Source organism: Crassostrea angulata, chromosome 2, assembly GCF_025612915.1.
Source record: "Crassostrea angulata isolate pt1a10 chromosome 2, ASM2561291v2, whole genome shotgun sequence".
Taxonomy (NCBI): domain Eukaryota; kingdom Metazoa; phylum Mollusca; class Bivalvia; order Ostreida; family Ostreidae; genus Magallana; species Magallana angulata.
In genome coordinates, this window is record NC_069112.1 from 59,703,647 (window position 1) to 59,724,973 (window position 21,327).

Here is a 21,327-nt window from a genome sequence, read left to right on the forward strand (position 1 = left end):
TATTTTGCACGAGGCAGAAAAGGGTGTATTTTCTATAGGATATTTTATACCTATTTTCTGGCTATAAGGACAATAGCAAGTTTATTTTCCCTGCCACAGCAACTAATTCGAACGAATAGTTGCTGTCGGAGGGGAACAATAAAAAACTTTATGGGACTTCAAATGACTTGATCACATGACCAAAAAGATCATGTTTTATTGTTTCATGGACTCAGTTACCTCATATAGATTTTAAACTTTATTACAATGCATAATGTATATGAAATTTCTACTTTAAATTATGTTGAAATATTATGGCCAATTGATTTGGATTTGTCTGTAAACTAAAAAGTACATGTAATTGAAGCCTATATTGATCTGTTCTATGGTGGAATTCCAGTATAATTATTATGCTAATTTTATGTTTTTTACTGGCATGTACAATTAAATGTATTTGAGTCAAATTAAGCCAGTTTTAAATCAGGTTCCAACAACCTTATTCTTCTTTTCTTAAACTTTTAAAAAATCTTATAACTTACCAAATCTGTGTGTAAGTAAATTCGCACAGGGGTTAACTTCATCTTTTTGAAGTAAATTCCAACTGTATAAGACTCCCCATTCTCGTCTGAGTCTTGAATTGGGGAGCCAGAAAAGGATCCCAGGTGCACATCCAAGGCATCCAGTCTTTAATCTCGGGCCTCCGACATGCCATTTGGAAAAAAATATTGGGGATTTCCCTCATGAACTGATTCAAAGTCAAGTCTTTATTGAAATCCACGATCTGTTGACCTCCCCCTTTGCTTGCTGAGATCAGTTTGTATACTCCTGCCCTTATGGAATGTTTCCAGCCAAACATAAAGTCGTCGTGTTAACTTTGTTTTCGTGTCCTTTTTTCGGGCTTATGGTCCTGCCAGTCTTCCTCTGCTTTTGGAGTTCAAGGAATGTTTTGATGCACCTCATTGGCGCATCACTCACTAAAACATGAAAATGATATTAATTCAAGTTTGCATAAATTGAAAGTATGATTTTAAAGTGATTCTCACCATATTTTTACTTCAGAAAAAATGTGTTTATTGACCATTGTAATGTACACGAGTGGTTATAATTTAGGCAAAAAAATACTGACCGCGAATTTTAAGTTACTGTGGAATCATTAGAATTCGTGGTGGCTCAATTTTCGTGGTTTTAATGGGTAGCCCTCCCCCACGAATTCACATCCTCCACGAAAACAAGTTTTGAAAGAGTAAATTTTCTTACTAATACTGAAAACCAACACATCCATGAAATTACATTAATTCCCATTATAAGCGAAAAACCAACAATCCACGAAAATTTGCCCACACGATTTTCAATGATTCCACAGTATGACAAGGTAATTGATTTTAGTGTCTTTTGCAGCAACTGAAGCATTTTTATAACTCTCTGGCCCCAACAGAAAAGGATTAATAGGGGATGGGGCAGAGAATAACAAAAATGTATTTATAATACTATTGGTCAGATGTTAAAATAAAATTGTTCACCATACCCTAAAATGTTTTCCTGGGAAAGACTCGATTTTCATTAGATATTTACAATTCATTCTTAAGTAAATAAATGTATTTGTAACCTTTCTTCTGATTTCGACAAGCTTGCTTATTTTCAATCTTATTCCGATAGAAACAATTCCAAGTTTAATGAAGTCTTCGTCTGTCATCTCTTCCATTTCATTGATGCCAATATAAATTGTACAGTACCATGTATGTTTGATTATGCATTTCACAATGGACACATTTGTTTAATTATCAAATACAATTTGTTGATGAAGCAAAAGTAAACAATAATTGAATTTTTTTTTTAAGTATAGCATCAAATCTGATCACATTAGCCTAATCTGATTAAACTGTGTGTCAGTTGATGTTAGGGTCATGATCTAGTAAATGAAAGGTGCCTACAAGTTTATAGAAATTAGATATAAATTCTTTCAACGTTGCTTCATGCTTTGTTTGATAGGGTGTTCCGGGGCTAAAAATTTTGGCAAAAACAATGAAAAATCATGTTTTTAACCGTCATTTACAATGAAATATGAAGGAAATAAAGAACACATTTCAGAGTTTTGTCCATTTCTGACAAATAGAATATATCTAGAATGCCTACAGTCTCCCCAAAAAACGGAACTTAACAAGCTCTTGAAATCCTCGTTAAAATGATGTCAAATTGAATATAGATATCGGAATTACTTTTTCCATGATTTAACATAGAATGTCATGAAATTTTTCATTTTTTTATCATAATTCTTTTGAAGCCGTAAAGTACGGGAAAAAGATTCTTCAAATCAATTATGACGTCATAAATGGTTGTAGCTCAAAAAAGACACTGCACGAAAAAACGTCTTTTATATATGCTAAAAGGTGATTGAAAGGCTACCTTTTGTCCACCTTTTTGCATCTTTCATAATCCTTTTGGACATTTTGGAAAGGTATAAAAGTTCAAATTTTGTGTGTCTTTTCGATGTACAAAATATATCCAAATGGCCCACTTTTATACCTTTTCTAATTTTCAAAATATGATCTTACTACACCTTTCAAACACGGATATATAACCTTCCTAGACTTTTATGCATGACAAAATGTTAACATTTTATACCTTTTCATTCTCTTTTTCTTTGCCTTTTGTGTATATTGTTTGTCAAAATTTAGACTTTTATACCTTTTTCATTATATGAAATGTCAATATTTTTTATGATACATGAAATTCAATTTCCCACTTTTTTACCATGGACGATTCAACTTTGTTTAAACAATAACAAATAAGAATTGTAGATAGTTATACACTTTCAAATTGTTTTATTTCATTCAAAACAACTGAATTATTCATATATCACAGACAAAGAAATACAGTAAAACACGCTTATAACGAAGCGCTGGGGACTTGCAAATTTACTTCGCTATACACATACTTCGTTATATCGTTTATAACGAAGTATCTTCAAACCAACTAAATTCGCTATAAGCAAAAAAAGATTACCAATCAACTCTAAACATGTTTTATTGACAAGAAAGGTGTAGAATTCAATGCAGAATTTCATTTCGAACAAAATTCTTGGATTTTTGATTGTTTTAAGCCTAGAATTTGCTGTTTTTTCAAGTGTTTATCAAAATCAGAGAATGCTTTAAACACAGAGCCGGGAACATTCTCGGATCGCTCTACGCAAGCCTGCACCATCTGCATGTAGACTTGCGCTTGTTTTGTGGTTATTGAGACGTCTGCTGATCGTTCATGGTCAACTGGTTCGCTGTCATCGTCGCTAGATTCGTCGTTGTTAGTAACTGCATCGATAATTTGATCATCAGTCAGGCTTTTGTAAGCCTTCTGTCTTACAGGATCCTATTGAGGGTCAGCTCAAGCTTATGGATGACAAGTCCAGTATTTCTTTCTCAAGCGGTTTTATTAAGCGTGATCGTATAGTTACAATAACATCAGCTAATAGCAGCCCAAATCAGGAGTCTCCACAATCTCATTTCATATGGGTATATATAAGGTTTTACTTATGATGGACAGTTTTGACTAGTTCGGCCCATATACGACGATCATGAGTGAACATTTAGTGTTCAAAATTAAGATTAATATTTTATTTCTAAATAAAGTAACAAAACCGTCAAAACTGCCAATCAAAGAGTCTGGATGCAGGATGTGGGTCTCCGAGTCCTGGGTCTCGGAGCCCCCCACCTAGTATGAGGCATCACTTACTCACAATACGTTCATTCATACACGGCATAAAAGGTTACAAAGGTTAATATATAGAATACACAATACATGACTCAATATAGAATACTAGAGCTATCGTTGCAGACACAGAATCGCCAAATATGTCACATGTTGTTAAACTCTCAATTTGGATATTATTATGCCCGTATTATGCACCTGGTTTCATAACATCATTTAGGAATACTACGCATTGCTACAAGAGTCACAGAGTTCATTCTGTCAATTATCATTAACACCATTCAGTGCGCAGCATCTAGGTACACATAAATATCACAGTGACCATTATGTAATACTAGCAATTCAAGGTTATAGCATGGTTATCTGTTTACACTTTCGACGAAAATATTTCTTTGTCGATGTCTACGTAATCTTCCGTACTCAGTTCATGTGCGCATGCTCTCATGAGGTCTGCTAAGGGAACATCATCGTCACTGTCAGAGTCAATGGTCGGTACACGTACTAACGGTAGATCATCCTCTGGGTCAAATTCTGTATCATCAATAGATCTAGACTTCGTCAGTGATAACAGAAACCCAGCTTTTTGGAAGCATCGAGCGACACACAAACTTGTCACGGCTTTCCATGCATTTAATAGCATTCTTATTGCACGCAAAACATGCACCGCAGGTTCCACTTTAGCTTCATGGCACGAAATAAACAAGTGAAAAGCTGTCAATGTGACAGCAAACCGGGTTTTCTTTGATGTGAATTGTATCCATAATCCATGTCAACCCGTATCCAGTGAAATGGAGTACCCTATATGCAACATTTTGCCAAAAAATGACTAAGTTCAAAAGCTAGTATTTTATTCATAAATAATCAGAAATCAAAATCCTAGCAATATGCACACCTCTGATATATGTACAAATGATCTGCAAAAGAACAACTTCCTATCTTGAGAACTGTAGGAGGAGTTATCCGTACAATGAGGGTACCCTATATGCAATATTTTGCCAAAAAATGACTAAGTTCAAAAGCTGGTATTTTTTTCATAAATTATCAGAAATCAAAATTCTAGCAATATGCACACCTCTGATATATGTACAATTGATCTGCAAAAGAACAACTTCCTATCTTGAAGACTGTAGGAGGAGTTATCCGTACAATGAGGGTACCCTTTTGGCAGCCGCCCGCCAGCCATTTTCACCATTTTAATAACCGGATTTTTCCGTTGGAAAACCCGGTTAAAAAACGAGAAAAAAACACTATTCAATTCTAGTGTGCAAGATAAATCTCTCTCTGTCTCTCTGTCTCTCTCTCTCTCTCTCTCTCTCTGACAATGAGTGATTAACTTATTTCTATCCTTTACAGAATTTATAATCATACATATTTTATCTCACCTCAAGGATGTAAGTGATTAAAGACTGTCTGTATTTGACCTTCATGTTGTATATGATTCCTTGGTCCATGGGCTGTAATTTGCTGGTAGTATTTGGTGGTAAGAAAGCAAGTTTTATTGCACGATGTTTATCAACTGTAGGGTGGGCGGCGCAATTATCAACAAACAAAAGAATTGAGCGATTCTGTGAGAACATTTGTCTATCAACAATACGAAGCCATTCAATAAATATATCAGAAGTCATCCAAGCGCGTTTGTTTGTTTAAATGACAGGTAGGGATTTCACACCTTTGAAACATCGGGGGTTTTCATATTTACCAATAACCAAGGGTTTAAGAAAGTCGGAACCGTCCATATTTGCACACAAAAGTACTGAAAGTTTTTCTTTGGCTTTTTTCCCACCATAACATTTTTCACCTTTTAATTGTAATGTTTTATTTGGAAGTAATTTATAAAATAACCCGGTCTCGTCGGCATTAAATATGTCTCTCGGCTCATAATTCTTTATCAAAGTCGGCAATTTTGTCGTCAGCCAGTTGTTTTCCAAATCAGCATTTACCTCCGCTGATTCTCCGCTGATGGATCGGGACACAATGCTATGTCGAGTTTTTAACCTTTCCAACCAGCCTGTGTTCGGATTGAGTGAGATATCACCGAGTCGTTTTGCAAAATCTTCTGCTTTTGTCATTAGCACAGGACCTGATAACGGAACATTTTGCGCACGTTTTTCCTGAAACCACTTAAATAAAGCTTCTTCAACTTGCGTATGTGCTCCGGAACGATGCCGTTTTCTAGAGGGAGACGAAAAATCAAACTGTTTCAAAATAGCATCACGATTTTTAAGAATTGTACTCAGAGAATTTGGTAAAATGCCGAATTCACATGCAATGTCTTTTTTTGCTTTTTTCCCTTCATCCACCGCCAATTTGATATTTTGTTTCAAGTGAAATAGTTTTCCGTTTTCTGGACGGCGAATCCATGTCTCATGAATGAATGAATGAACAGAATAAAATTTAGCCGAAAACCCAAATCATCATATGAAAACAGTTCATTTAAAACTGCCCATATCGTTGATAGTTTAAGCGACGAGAAAACAGTTCACTTAATGTCAAAATTATCCCGCTTGGGGCCTCTATCAGAGATATATTTAAAGCTAGTGGGAAATAACAGATTCTATTTATTGTACACATTCTGATGTGTTATAAACGTTGTTTATTATTTTTAATGGCAAAAAAAACGTGCAACAATCTCACTTTAATCTATATTGATAACTAATTAATTATTCATTTGCTAATACGACACAAGCGGACACCTGTACTAGCTGCTGTGTGCGTCCATGTGGAAATGTGTGAAACCAATCTTCGTCCGCGTGCGTCCAGGTGAAAATGTGTGAAAACACAACTCAAGATATTCGCTATATACAACGGGAAATCTGTGTTGTTTTAGCTAGAGGGCATTAAAAACTACTTCGTAATATCCGTGAATTCGCTATATTCAACTTCGCAATAAACGTAAAAAATATTAATAAAATGATAGAATTTTGGCCGGGGAATCACGAGTGATTCGCTATAAGCGTCAATTCGTTATAAGCGTGATCGTTATAAACGTGTTTTACTGTACATACATAACTAGTACACTAATTGTTCTCGAACAATTAGAGGTCTTTCCACCTTATTATGTTTTATATTTTGTTGCAATATAATTAATAAAACATTTTTTTCCCGGTTACTTTACAAAAAAAATCAGAAACTAAATTATGGTATATTTTTGGGTTTGACCTTGACTTTTGATCTTTATGTCACATTGACTGGTTAAGGTCAACATTTAGTTTATAAAGAGGTTTGATGAGCCTACGATGGAAGGTTCAAAAGTTATAAGTATTCTTAACAAACTTAAGAAACTTTCAGGGGCAATAACTGCTAAAAAGGGTACTCAGGCCCTTTCAGTTTGATAAACTGAAGAACCCTTTAAGAGTACTGAATACACTGGTTACAGTTTCAAGTCTCTATCGCTTACAGTTTATGAGAAATAGCGATAACAATCTTTTTGTACAATAGGGGAAATAACTCTTTAATTGTTTCAAGGTAGGGGCTGAAGGGTTATATTTTGATATGTCTTAAGAAGTCCTCCTACATCCCTTAAAAGTTTTTCTGTACAATCCTAAACAAAAGAGATCTAAACTCATTAATTAACAGATTTTCAAATGACCTTGACCTTTGACCTTAATGTAATTTTGTTCGGCTAAGGTAGACGCTTCCATCCCAAGTGGTCCGAAGTCTCTATGACAAATGATAAAAAAGTTGGAAGTGATTTTTTAAACATTTAAATACTTTCAGGGGCTATAACTACTAGAAGGGGGCCTACATATCCTTTCGGTATGAATAGATTGAAGAACCCTCTTAGTGTACTGAAGACATTGGTAAAGGTTTCAAGTCTCTATCTCTTTTGGTTTCAAAGGAATAGCGATAACAACTATTTCGAACAATAGAGGCAATAACTCTTTGATTGTTTCAAGGTAGGAGCCAAGGGGCTATATTTTAAAATGTCTTAAGATGTCAAACTATATCCATGAAAAAGATTTTTCCTACCACCCTAAACAAAAGAGATCTAAAAACTCATTAATTAACAGATTTCCAAATGACCTTGACCTTTGTGTCATTTTGTTCGGCCAAGGTAGACGCTTCCATCCCAAGTGGCCCGAAGTCTGTATGTCAAATAATAACAAGAAAACATATTGACGCAAGCGTCAAATGGGCCGCAAAAACATAATTGAGAAACACATTACCAAGAAGAAAATTACGAGTTGGTTGTACTCATTTCTATGGTATTTTCAGCAGCACGTTTTGAAGTTTAGATTTTACTATTAAGAAATCAGTATTCCCAACAGTAATTGTATGACCATTGACATAGTATGAAGTTCAGCTCATCATTGCTCTCTTGGACATAATGTATTTCCAGGGACATACATCCCTGGTATTTCAAACCAATTTGATTTTTTTTTAATTGTATTGAATTAAAACTTAATGCATTAGTTTATATGATTTGAAGGGGCCACACAATAAATTGGAAATGGATATTTTAAATGTACAAGTAAGATCATGCTCATCCGATAGAAACTGCAAAATTTTAAGTTAAAAAATAAGCTGGAGATTTTTTTTCCTGACTGGAGTTATACATCTTATCTACACTCAGTTCATGAAGATAATCATGATTATTTAATTGCATGTGGTTCTCAAAAGAATTAAAAATAAACACAAATTTTCAACAAACAAAATTTATTGTACATGAAAAGGCTACAAAAAATGTAACAACCTGGACGAAAGAAAGTGACAACAAAAACTTTGACCAGAACATAAATGACTCAATAAAAAATAATATCAACTGTATTAATAATATAATTGAGATCATAAAAACTGGTATTAATTAATACATAAACACACTAGCTAAAAAGAAGCAAACACAATAGCTTCCAACAATGAACAAAATTTTGCATCTTGTGTACACTTGTACTGTTTTGAAATAAATAAAAAGAACAACCACTTTCTCTTACAAAAGACTATTTTCTAGAACAGTAAAAAAAACTCAACCCTAATCTATAATAAGTTGCAAAAAGACATTAACAATGCAAGCTATGAATGAAATCATCAGCTAAAAAATGCAGTTGCAATATAAAAACAGTTTTGAACATGCATTTTTGGTTACTGGTATTTAATGGTGATATGATACCTTAAGATACTTAATGACCAAAATCATGCAAATCGTGTACAGCATACTGTTTTGAAATAAAAAATAATGGCCACTTTCTAGCACAAAAAACTACTTCCTAGTACTGACAATAAAAAAACTTGCTCATAAATGAGTGGCATTCTAACATTGCAAGCTATGAATTAAATCATAATTTTTTTTATATCATTTAAAAAATCGACTTGCAAAATAAAAACAAACATTCATAATTTGTTTCTGGTGTTCAATGTTGATTTTCTATTTACTTTGCAACATTGTAAAACATATTATTTGCACTAACGCAAGATTTAAATCTGATAAGTAGCCTCATGATCAACATTTGAATCAGCTCCCCTTTGTCATCAACTATCAACTCTTCTTGTAAAATAATTTCAAGCATGCTTTTAAATACAGTTGTCTTGAGATCTTTTTTCTCCTCGCTTTGAACAGAAAATTTACACGGAATGTTTTACTGGAGCTGCTGAATTTTTTTAACAAATATTTGGTTATTCACAAATATTGTACCCAATTTATTAAAATGATTCCACTTAAGTTTTGCAATTTTCATGTAATTCAATAATAAAAATGACAATAGATGTACCTAAAATAACTTAAATTCTGCATCGTTTAAAGTGTTATGGCTGAAACTTACAATAACCATTTAATTATTAAAGAGACAGTACAGCTGAAAACACATGTGTCAATAACATCAGATATACCCATTGTGTCGTGAGGAAATAAGAAATAACGATGATTGTGACATTTGAAGTACATAAAAATCCCTTCCACATACCTAATTAATGTAATTATGAGCTTCCGGAAATCGAAGGGTCGAACAAACCGGAGTAATATTACAATCGTTTATTTGACCACGTTGATTTTGATCGACAGTGAAGATACGTGCTGAAAAAGTGCACCTCGACTTCGAGCATCATGGAATACGAGGAAAAGTGACTCTCTAAACGGAACCACATCATCACTTTCTCGATAAACAGGCACGTAGCATCAAGTGGGGGGGGGGTGGGGGGGGGGGGGCGGGGGGGGGGGGGGGGGGGGGCTTTTTCTCGCAGATGTTGGTGAAACAAATGTTGGTAGGGAAGATTTTTTTTGGAAGTATAGGTGAGCCCCCCCCCCCCCCCCCCCCCCCCCCCCCCGAATTAGGATTTTGAAGATTTTTTGAAACTTTAAAATACCCCCTTTTTTTTTGGTTGTTTGCTTGTCGAGATTTTTTGGATGGGTCTGCCCCCCCCCCCTCCCACGCGTGACAAACCGTTATCAGTCAGTCCCTCGTGGCGTGTGCACTGATGAACGGGCGTGTGTTGTGTAAAGGTACAGAAATTTTGTTAAATCTCACAGATCATTGTAAAATTCTGTCTTTTATATCAAATGTTTAAACGCTTTTTTTGAATATCAAATCTTTGATGCAAATGAAGTGGAAAATTAAACTTTATCTGTAGATTTGACCACGACGATGAAACCGGCGCTGTTGGAAATCACCAGCGAGAAGCGTGAGTAATCTCTTTTTTTTTTGTCATTGTATCTTCTTTTTAATTAATACCGTTAATTGGGCGATTTGGTTTAGATTTCTGTTAAAGTTTCGTGGGAAAAACTAACATTGCATTACAGTTTTTGAGTCGGCTCGCGAAGCGAGAAGACCCTTGCTGTTACCGGCAAGCTCGGATTTTGAGCACAACCGTGTTATAATCTTGCGCGAATGCAGATAGTTCTCATATTCTTACCCGTTTTATTATGAATAAAAGGTGTTATGAATGTCTTTTCTTTTAATATTCCATTCTTTAAATATCAATCGTTTTATAATTTCATGAAGACTCGTGTAATAAACCTTCCATTAATCACATTTCGGATATTTAAATGAATTAACGTATTCGCGCGTACGAATACATTGTTTATGAACGACTTGTCTACTTACAAAATACCACGTGACATTTTTGCGGGAAAAATAGCGTGTGTTTACAGAAGAGTTGGAAGACGAGTACGAGTGTAACGAAAGCAACCTGAAGAAGTAGAAATAGACACATCGTAAGTTCTGAATTTTTGCATATTCTTATAGATGCTCAATTATTGTGTTATTTAAGGAGGAATCTCGTATGTTTAGAAAATCTTTTCCTGTTTTCATTATTGCATGCAATGTAAACAAACGGGGGTTAATGATCCGTTAATCCAGATTGGCTTTTTATAATAATCCGTCATAAATAGGGAACGCTTACTTCAAACTGTAGTTAATTTACGTGATCACAATTAATTACTGCAGAAATTGCCGTAAATAATTCAGATTTGGTGTTTGCTCGAAATAAAAAAGGAAAACAATAGCGTTTGAATCTTGTAAAATTAAGCACAAAAATATATTAAAGACTTTGTGTGTTTACATTGTGTTGAATTCTAAAGGAAATTTTACTTGATATTGTTTGAATTACTTTGATTTTGTGCGAAACTTGTCATTTATATGATCTTGGAGATGATGTAATATTGAATGCATTTATTGCTTTGACTTGGAAAAAAACCCATATAATTGCTTGGAGATTGATCTTGGAGTTGATGAGATGACAAAAGTTGCTTGGAGATATATTATATTGTCTTTGGAGTGAACATTATACAAGTTGCATAATATTGAAATATAAAAAAACAAACAATGGGCATCGACTTGGAGACTTGGAGATCAAGAATTGGGACCCATTTTAGTTATTTAAGAAAGAAATCTTATCTCAGTTCTTTGTTTTCATCAAAGTGGATAAAATTTGATGTCAAAAAATATTTACTACTATGTTCAATATTATTGGTTTTGTGTGGTGATGTTGAAGAAAATCCTGGTCCGCCACTTAATTTTCCAATTAGAGGTAAAATACACCAAGGTGATGATATATTCAGTTTAGATTCCCGTGGAAGACAATGTGTGTCATGTTGCTTGAGTTTTTCTTGAATGTAATGATAAAGCCACTGAAATCAAAGACCTGGTGTTCTGATGATTTGGATACAGTGCTATACATTGGTGATTACATTTACAGACATTCAAAAAAGCATATGAAACACCATGAAGAATATTTACTAGTAAACGATTTGCCAAATTATGTCACTATTGAAACCGATGCATTTTCTTGGACAAAACGTAAAACATATTTTGGAAATATTTCACCCAGTTTTGCTGCTGAATACCCTTTACTGCGTTTAGAGTTTGCACTCTCCATGTGTCTATCAATTGACACCTTTGCGATCTTTGTTTGTAAAGGGGAATTTCTCATTTTGAAGACCAATTTGTTGTCATTGATTCTTATTGTAGGAATGAACAGGGTTTTTGTTGCAGTGAAGGAGCTAGTATATTAGTAAAAAAAGCAAATGTTTCTGAAATATGTGATCACATTAGATCCCTTTTCAAATCTTTTACATCTGATGGTACTAAGCAATTAAATGAACAATTTGAATTACATGGATTAATCATTAGAAAAATAGCCATGACATCAATATCTAGATATAAAAGCAATGGAATTGCAGTTTGCACCATACCAAGTGATGTCTTTAATGACACAACTCAAGAAATACTATTAGATAATGTATCATGTAGTTCTAACAACTTTAAACCCAAGAGTTCAAATAGATTTACCTTAGTAGATTTACCATTTGGGGACATTTCAGATAGTAACATTCTTAGAAAAAGAAAACGGGAAGGTCTAAAAGCATCTAGTACATTTGACACAAAAAGAAAAAAGAGTAATGATGAAACAGATGTGTTAATTGAAAAATTCCATAATTTGACATCAAAGGGACCAGAATATGTGTGTACTTCATGTTGTCAAATATTTTTTAGACATTCTATAATAATCATGAAACCTAAGAATTTCAAAGCATGTCTTATAAAGGATTGTGTAAAGGGCATCAAAAGTGTCAGTGGCATGGAATATATTTGTTATCAGTGTAATAATTATCTCAAGAATAGTGAAGTACCACCTTGCTCCATTGGTAATAATATGAGCTTCCCAGATGTTCCAGATGAGTTGAAAAACCTCACACAGCTAGAACAGCTGTTGATAATTCCTAGAATCCCCTTTATGAAAATAAGAGAATTACCAAGGGGTGGTCAATTAGGCATCAAAGGCAATGTTGTTAATGTTCCTGCAGATGTAAACAAAACAGTTAGATTGATTCCAAGAAACATGAGTGAGAGTGAGACTATACCTGTTTAATTTAAAAGAAGCCTTAATTTTAAAAGTCATTTAGCATTTGAACAAGTACGGCCAGAAAAAATTCTAAAAGCTGCTAAATGGTTGGTAAATCATAGCAACCTTTTTCAAAATGAAGGAATAAGTGTTAATGAAGATTGGATGGTTGAATCTCAATTTGAAAATCCTTTTGTGCAGGAGAATGAGCATAATTTTTGTGATGAAAATAATGAAACATTTCCTCAAAGTGATATTGAAGGGGATCAGAACAATGAATTAGAGGCAGGAAATTTGGACACACTTTTACATCCTGCAGACTTTAGAGAGTTTAATAGAATACTAAGTCTTGCCCCAGCAGAGGGAACACACCTCTTAGTATGTTTCAAGACAAGTTTTCAGAATTCCTCTGTTTTCCTGGTTTATATTGTGGCCAACCTAGTGAGGATAACAACAAAAGGATTACACCTGTGCATTACAGTACCGTTTGTAAATGGGAACTACGAAATGTTGACCGAAGAGTAGCACAAAATGTAACGAACATCTTTTACAAGCTGAAAAGAGTACAAATAAAACAAATTACTGACAAAGTGACATTGGCTATGAGAAAGTGTAAACTAAAAGGTAAGAAAGTCACAGTTGGTGAAATGCTTTCCGATGACAGTGTGAACAAAATTTTAAAATTGGATCAAGGTTACAAAATATTAAGAACACTTCGTGGGTCACCACCATACTGGGAACGTGCCAAAAAAGATATTTTTGCCATGATACGGCAGCTTGGTGTACCAACTTGGTTTTGTTCTTTTTCATCTGCAGAAACAAAATGGTTACCACTATTACATTGCCTAGGCAAACTTATTGATATGAAAGATTATTCTGATGAAGAGTTGTTGAATATGCCTTGGGCAGAAAAGTGTAGACTCATAAAATCTGATCCAGTAACTTGTTCTCGATATTTTCACCATAAAGTGCAGGTATTTCTCAACACAGTATTGAATAGCAGTATTAACCCTGTAGGGAAAGTAAAAGATTATTTTTTCCGAGTTGAGTTTCAGCAAAGAGGTTCTCCTCACATACACATGTTGATATGGATTGAAAATGCGCCATCAGTTCTTGCAGACAGTTTTGAAGATGTTGCTGATTTCATAGACAGATATGTTACTTGTAAACAAAACAATGAAATAAAGGAACTAATTAATTATCAGACGCATAGACATGCCCACACATGTTTGAAAAAAAGGTAACAAAATTTGCAGATTTGGTTTTCCTTTGCCCCCACTGCATAAAACCATGATTTTGCAAGGATTGAAAAAGAATTCAAATGAATTCTTAGAAGCTCAAAAGAATTACTTGAAAATTGAAACTTTATTAGATGAAATGAAATTGGGAACAGAATTGCCAGTAAAATTTGATGACTTTTTGATATCTTTAGATTTAACATTGACTGATTATATAACAGCTTTAAGATCAAGTGTTAAAGAAGGGCAATGTAATTTTTTTTTTAAGGAGAAATACATCAGAAATAAGAGTCAATAGTTACAATGATACACTACTGAAATGTTGGGAAGCAAATATGGATCTGCAGTATATCCTTGATCCATATGCCTGTGCAGCATATATTGTGTCTTACATATCAAAAGGACAACGAGGTATGTCAAACTTACTTAGACGTGCTTGTGAGGAGGCAAAAGAAAGCGATAGTGATATAAGGCAACAAGTAAGAAAGGTTGGCAATGTTTTTTCTGAATCATATTGAAATTGGGGCTCAAGAAGCTGCCTACATTCTCTTGCAAATGCCTTTAAGAAAAGCAACTAGAGAATTTATTTTCATTAATACTAATGTAGAAGATGAGAGGGTAGTTTTGATAAAACCCACTTCTATTTTAAATGAAATGCCTCAAAATTCTACGTCCATAGAGGCTGATAACAATTTGAAAAGATACCAAAGACGTCCATTCACTATGGAAAAGTACTGTTTAGCTGAATATATTGCTTGCTTTAATGTTATTTTCTCGAAATGTAAGGAAAGACAGGATTAAAAGGAAGGTGAATTGCTCGAAGATAATTATGATCTAGACAATGTTGATAATCCTCATGAAACTGATGAGAGCAACATTGATAATTTTGATGAAGTTCATTTTGCAAAGGATGGCTCTATCTTGCGAAGGAGGAAAGTTGAGCGCATAATCTATTCTGTGGGATTAAACAAAGATCATGATAAGGAAAATTATTATAGGGAATTGCTAATGCTCTATATTCCTTGGAGAAATGAAAATACCATAATTGGAGAGAGTAACTCCTATGAAGAAAGATACTATATCTGTCAAAATACTATTCAAAATGTAAGAAAAAAAATTTTCCATTCCAATACTGTGGATCTATATGAGATTGAAAGAGAAATTCGCTATGATGAGGAAAGTCATTCAACAATAGTAACAGAAATGCAAAACAAGGAAGATAAAGATACCTGTGATGGTGCAAGAAGTGCAAAAGAGTATGGCTGTTTTAACCCTGATGTAAATGGTGAAGAAAACTATGATCTAGGATTGGATTTTGGCATAGGGAGAAAACAAGTTTCTAATTGTGATGAACAATTAAGTCGTGAAATGTTAGATTCAGAGTATAGGGAATTAGTCCAGTCTCTAAATCAGAAACAGATGGTATTTTTTTACCATGTTCTCCATTTAGTTAAAACTACAAATGATCCAATTTACAACTTTTTGTCGGGAGGTGCAGGAGTAGGAAAAAGTGTGCTTTTGAAAGCTTTGTATCAAGCTTTGATTAAGTTTTATTCTCGAAAAGCAGGCTAAAATCCAGATGATTGTTCTGTATTGGTTTGTGCACCAACAGGAAAAGCAGCATACAATGTTGGGGGGTTAACGATTCATTCAGCTTTCAATATTCCTGCTGACCAAGGCTTCAAGTTTAAACCACTAGACATGCAGCAATTATGTTCTTACCAGGCAAAATATAAGTCTCTTAAGATGATTTTTATTGACGAGATTTCAATGGTTGGAAAAAGAATGTTTAACTTTATCAATTTGAGGCTTCAAGAGATCATGGGATCTTTGATACCATTCGGTGGAGTGTCTGTTATAGCTTTTGGAGATTTATTTCAATTAAAACCGGTAAGGGATGCCTGGATATTTTCTTCTGGTTACAGTCCTGGTAATGAACTTAAAATTTTAGGCCCAAATTTGTGGCAAGATCTATTCTCATTGTTTGAACTGACTGAAATAATGAGACAAAAAGATGATCTACGGTTTGCTCAGCTTTTGAATAGGCTAAGGGAAGGAAATCAATCACCTGAAGATTTAAAATTACTAAAAGAAAGAGAGATAGATTGTGAAAATAACATCACATTGAAAATACCACATCTGTATACAACAAGGAAAGAGGTAGCTGAATTCAATGCAACAGTGTTTGAAGGTGCATTCATGGGAAGGAAAACAACTGTAGAAGCTATTGATTCAATAGCAGGAGACTTGTCCTCTGAAATCAAAGAAAAGATATTACTGTGGTTTCATTAATTTTCGTGGGTATCAATTTTGGTGGATTTTCTAAATATCACAGTTTCAAGGATACGTAAATTCGTGGCCAATAATCCTATCAATACAAAATGTTAGTTGAAATTGCACTTCAATGAACATTAAATTTCGTGGATCAACTTAACAACGAAATCCACGAAAATTGGTATTCAACGAATATTTATGAAACCACAGTATCAAAAATACCATTAGATAGTTCAAAAACTAAGGGTTTGTCAAAGTTTCTAAATCTTGCTGAGGATTTGCCTGGGGAGTTAAGTATAAATGTTGATGTCAGTGATGGACTAACAAATGGAACACCATGTATTATAAAAAAGCTTGATTACAGAGTTTATGCATCTGAAAGATGTAGCATTGTTTGGATTCTCTTTACCAGTTCAGATATTGGTAAAAAATGTAGAGTGCAATTTTCTCATTTGTATAACAGTGACATACATTTGCTATGGACTCCTATTCTTGAAGTTACAAGAAAATTCCAATACAATTATTACAATTCCTTCCAAATTACTAGGCGCCAATTTCCAGTTGCTTTGGCATCTGCTAAAACTGTGCATAAAGCTCAGGGTTGTACTCTTTCCAGTGCAGTTGTCCACTTGGGATCCAAAAAACTTGATCATATGTATTATGTAGCATTAAGTCGTGTACAAAATTTATCCTCCTTGTATTTGTTAAAATTTTTGGATGAAATATAAAGGTTTCAAGTGCTGTAGAAGAAGAAATGTGTAGACTAATACATAGTGCCAATGTCCAGTTATCAGTACCAGTTTTTTATGATGTAACTAAATTTCAGATAATTTATCACAATGTTCGATCCTTGCACAAGCATGTTGAAGATGTAAAGAGGGATGTTCTTTTTAAAAATGCAAATATTCTTGCTTTTTCTGAAACTCGTTTAACAGAGACATATATTTCTGCTTTGTATGAAATCGATGGCTACAACTTGCATAGATATGATGGAAAAAAAGATGATATTAATGATAGGCCTTATCATGGACTTGCAGTATATTACAAACACTCCATGACTTTCAAAAATTTAGCATTCTTTGGAGTAGACATTGTACTTGGGAACTTGCTTTATAAAAACAGAAAAATAATTTTATGTTTTCTATATTGTTCACCGAAAATTTCTGCAATGCACATTTTCAAAAAAGTATTCGAAAAACTATCAAAAGAGTGTGATTACTTTCAGATTCCCACAATAATAATGGGTGATTTTAATTACAGTGTAGAAACTTTGAGTGATTTTGTTTACAAGAAGTATTTGTTAAGGCAGATTATTAACGAGCGCACAACAAATTACAATTCATTAATATACCATATATATACCAATTTGCATCCTGAAAGCATTTCTAAATGGGGGGTCTTATTACTCAGACCACAAACCAATTTATATTGATCTATTGTAAATTAAAAAATATCTCATAAATTCACAGTTTGATAGTCAAAATTTATTATTTTAGTCTTAAGAGTATTGCCTGCTTTGTATTCATTTTGTAATAATGCAAGTTGCACTCCATAGATAGTAAAATAACATTATTGATATTATTTTATAATTTTTAGGTTGCACAATTAGAAATTGTACAGCTCATATATATCTAAAATTTTATTTTAGATGCCTACACTAGAAAGTTTGTTTAAAACCAAAAAAGATGGACCATACAGTGCGCCAGTTAATGTGAAAATTTGTGGAGTAGCTGGGGAGAAGACGTAACTATGTAAATGCCAATGGCGAGGAGAAGAAGTATGCAGTCTTGGGCGTTGCTGACACTTCTATGATAGCGAAGTGCACGTTGTATGATACAAGTAAATTAAAAGTTCTACAAGAGGGCAACTCGGTCATGTTGCTGAATGTTATTGTTAAAGACAATAACAGTTTGACTTTGACTACAAAGTCCAGGATCTCGAAAGTTGGGGATGTTAAAGTTTTGTCTGAAAGACAAAAAGCAGCTAGAGAAATAGCATTCCCACCAATGTCTTCAGAAGTCCCTCTGAAAGACATTGAGAAATCTCCGATAAAGAGCATGCTGTCTGTCAGAGGACAGATTGTCGCTGTAAGTATCTCTCATTTATTTTATCACACTCAAAATGAGGTTGTGAATAAATTGGTAAATCATGGAATTTATATTGCTGTTTAAGTATTGTAAAACTCTTTAAGGATGTAATTAGTTCTTGCTCAGTTTTACCTGAAGTTTAATAAATGTTAATTATCTTTAAAGGAGGAAATTACCAGAACTGTGTCTGTAAAAGGCAGGGATACAAAAGTGAAAAGTCTAACCATCAAGGATGACACTGGAAAGTGCAAGGCGTCACTTTGGCGTGACCTGGCAGCCTCTGAGATAGGGATTGGACAACATGTGAAAATATCAGATGTAGTGGTCCAAACTTACAACAATGAGAAGTCTGTGTCCTCGACAACTCGCACCATTATTGAAGTAAGGGGATATAATAATGTGTTCATCAAAAAAAAAATTCAATATTATTACTTAAAAATTGATTTACAAATTTCTTGAGAAAAGCAATTTTTCCAGTTGCTTTTATGCAAATATTGTTTCATAATTCATCTAATAGCTCATTGAAGTTTAACCCACACACTAAGCTCAAGTGAGAACCACTAAGCCAGAAAAGTTAATTAAACATTGTATATTTAACTTTTTTTGTTACGTCACCCTTTTCTCATGTGTAAGCTGTGGCCACAATATGCATGATATGTGCTTTAAATTTCACATATTATTTTTTAAGAAAAAATCTGTTAAATTTCCTGATGAAAAACTTACTGTCCAGATTAGACTTTATTGATGGGCCAAAATAAAACATGAATAATAATGGCATGATGGATTGTATTGTTGTGTCGATCAAGAAACTAGGTGAAAATAAATGATAAAGTTTTAAAAGAGCAAAAACAAATGACTGAAAACAGGTGAGCTATAATGATTCTGGAAAGCATTGAAGGCATTTGAAGCACAGTTGTCTCTTCAAATGGAAACCATCAGCTTTTACCTTCCTTGTTTTATTTTAACAGGAAGTAGAGGCACCAAGATCAACTACTGTGACTTCCGAAATCATTGCTTTCAACATGGAAGATTCTTGTGACATGTCTGTGGTCATTAACGATGGGGAGCTGTACCCTTCATACAAAGTGCAGTCTAGTATAATGGCAGAATATTTAAACTGCAATGCGGAAGACTTGGATGATGTTCTTGCCACCAAATTGCCCTTTCAAGCAACTTTCAGCATTGAGAATGGAGAAATTGTAAACTTTGAGTAAATTTTTACACAATTGATATGTCTTGGTTAAGGATTCTTGAAAATTATTTCAAAATGTTTTTAGTTAATATTGTAAAATTTCTTAGTCCCTATGCAAAAAAAAGGGATAAAAAAGACAATTGATCTTTTTTAAGAATGGAAATTAAACAAAATAGAGACAAAAGAATTTTAGTTCTTTTAATTTTTGGAAATTTTTAAACAAAGATGCGAGGCATGTTTACTTTCTCCTATTCTACTTGAAGTTATGTGACACGGTTTTTGTACATTTTTATAATGTTTTAATTAATACAAATGAAATTTTGATGTCTTTTGTTTAGAACCTGTCAGGTCAATCACTATGTATCTTTCAGAACTAATTGACTTAGGTCTGCATCCATATAAAGATCAGACTTTTTATGTAGCTATTATATAAATAGTGCCTGTTTGGGAGGGTAACAGTTGAAATTGACACCCCGAGAAAACCATTGTCAACCGACGCGAAGCGGAGGTTGACAATGGTTTTCGAGGGGTGTCAATTTCAACTGTTATCCCCCCAAACAGGCACTATTTATTTTGTTATACTGAATGTCTTTTTAAAAATTTTTAAGAAAATTTTACTGCTTTTATATAGGACTAACGTGAATTTTACAGCGAACCGTACGCGCATAGTTTTCGCGCATGTAATATTTTTTAATGTTACCCGTTGCCAAGTGCGTTGCTAACGCTGAGGGTAATAGTAAATATTATTAACTGCGTCTTAACCAATCAGATTTCAGTATTTAACATGAAAGTATAACAATCAGTATTAACACACAAGCCCATGGACTTTTTAAGTATCTAGTCAGTATTATCTTGTAAATATATTAAAGAACATTTTTATGTGTATTCTCTCACATTTTTTTTTGTTTTTGTGGGTTTTTTTTGTCATAAAGAACAAACTACATGTATGTAACAGTACATGTATAGACTTTAATTTTCCCTTCTTTGAATATTTTCTTGATAGTGTTTTTACTTAGTGTGATTTTTATTATTTTATTTTTAGTACCTGCAGTTATTTTGTTATGGTTCATATTTTGCCTTGTTTTCATTGCTAATGCAATGGTAATATTTTGCTGCTTAATGTTTGCTCCACATTAATTGTCTTGTGAGAACAATTAAGTGTGCATTAGTTCTATTTGCATTGTTATAAATTTTACTTTCATGTTAACTGAACATACCTCTGCCTTTCATTTGTTTCAACACTTAAATGTGCATTATTTCATTGTCATTATCTGCCATATTGTTTCTCATCTGATATTGTCATTCTTAAGAAGGGCAAAGGAAAATATTTACTTGATATACCTAAGCTGGTTTGTGATTGGATCATGTTAGGCCTATTCAGTATTAACAAAACATGAGTTCTAGTCTACAATTTTTACATGGATTGTTTTTATGTGAATATGTACCCGGTATCATATTCCACAGGAATATTGGAGAGTTAACTTTTTTTTTTAACATTTTGGTTTTTTTTTTTAACATTTTTTTTATACATTTTAGTTCACATTTCCATTATTTCATTTTATTGTCTATCATCAATGAATTG

At 33.6% G+C, this 21,327-nt stretch overlaps 1 pseudogene; it reads left to right on the top strand.

Annotated features, from left to right (window-relative positions):
* The first annotated feature begins 17,869 nt into the window (after positions 1-17,869).
* Positions 17,870-20,155, top strand: LOC128173305 (uncharacterized; annotated as a pseudogene).
* Positions 20,156-21,327: the final 1,172 nt, after the last annotated feature.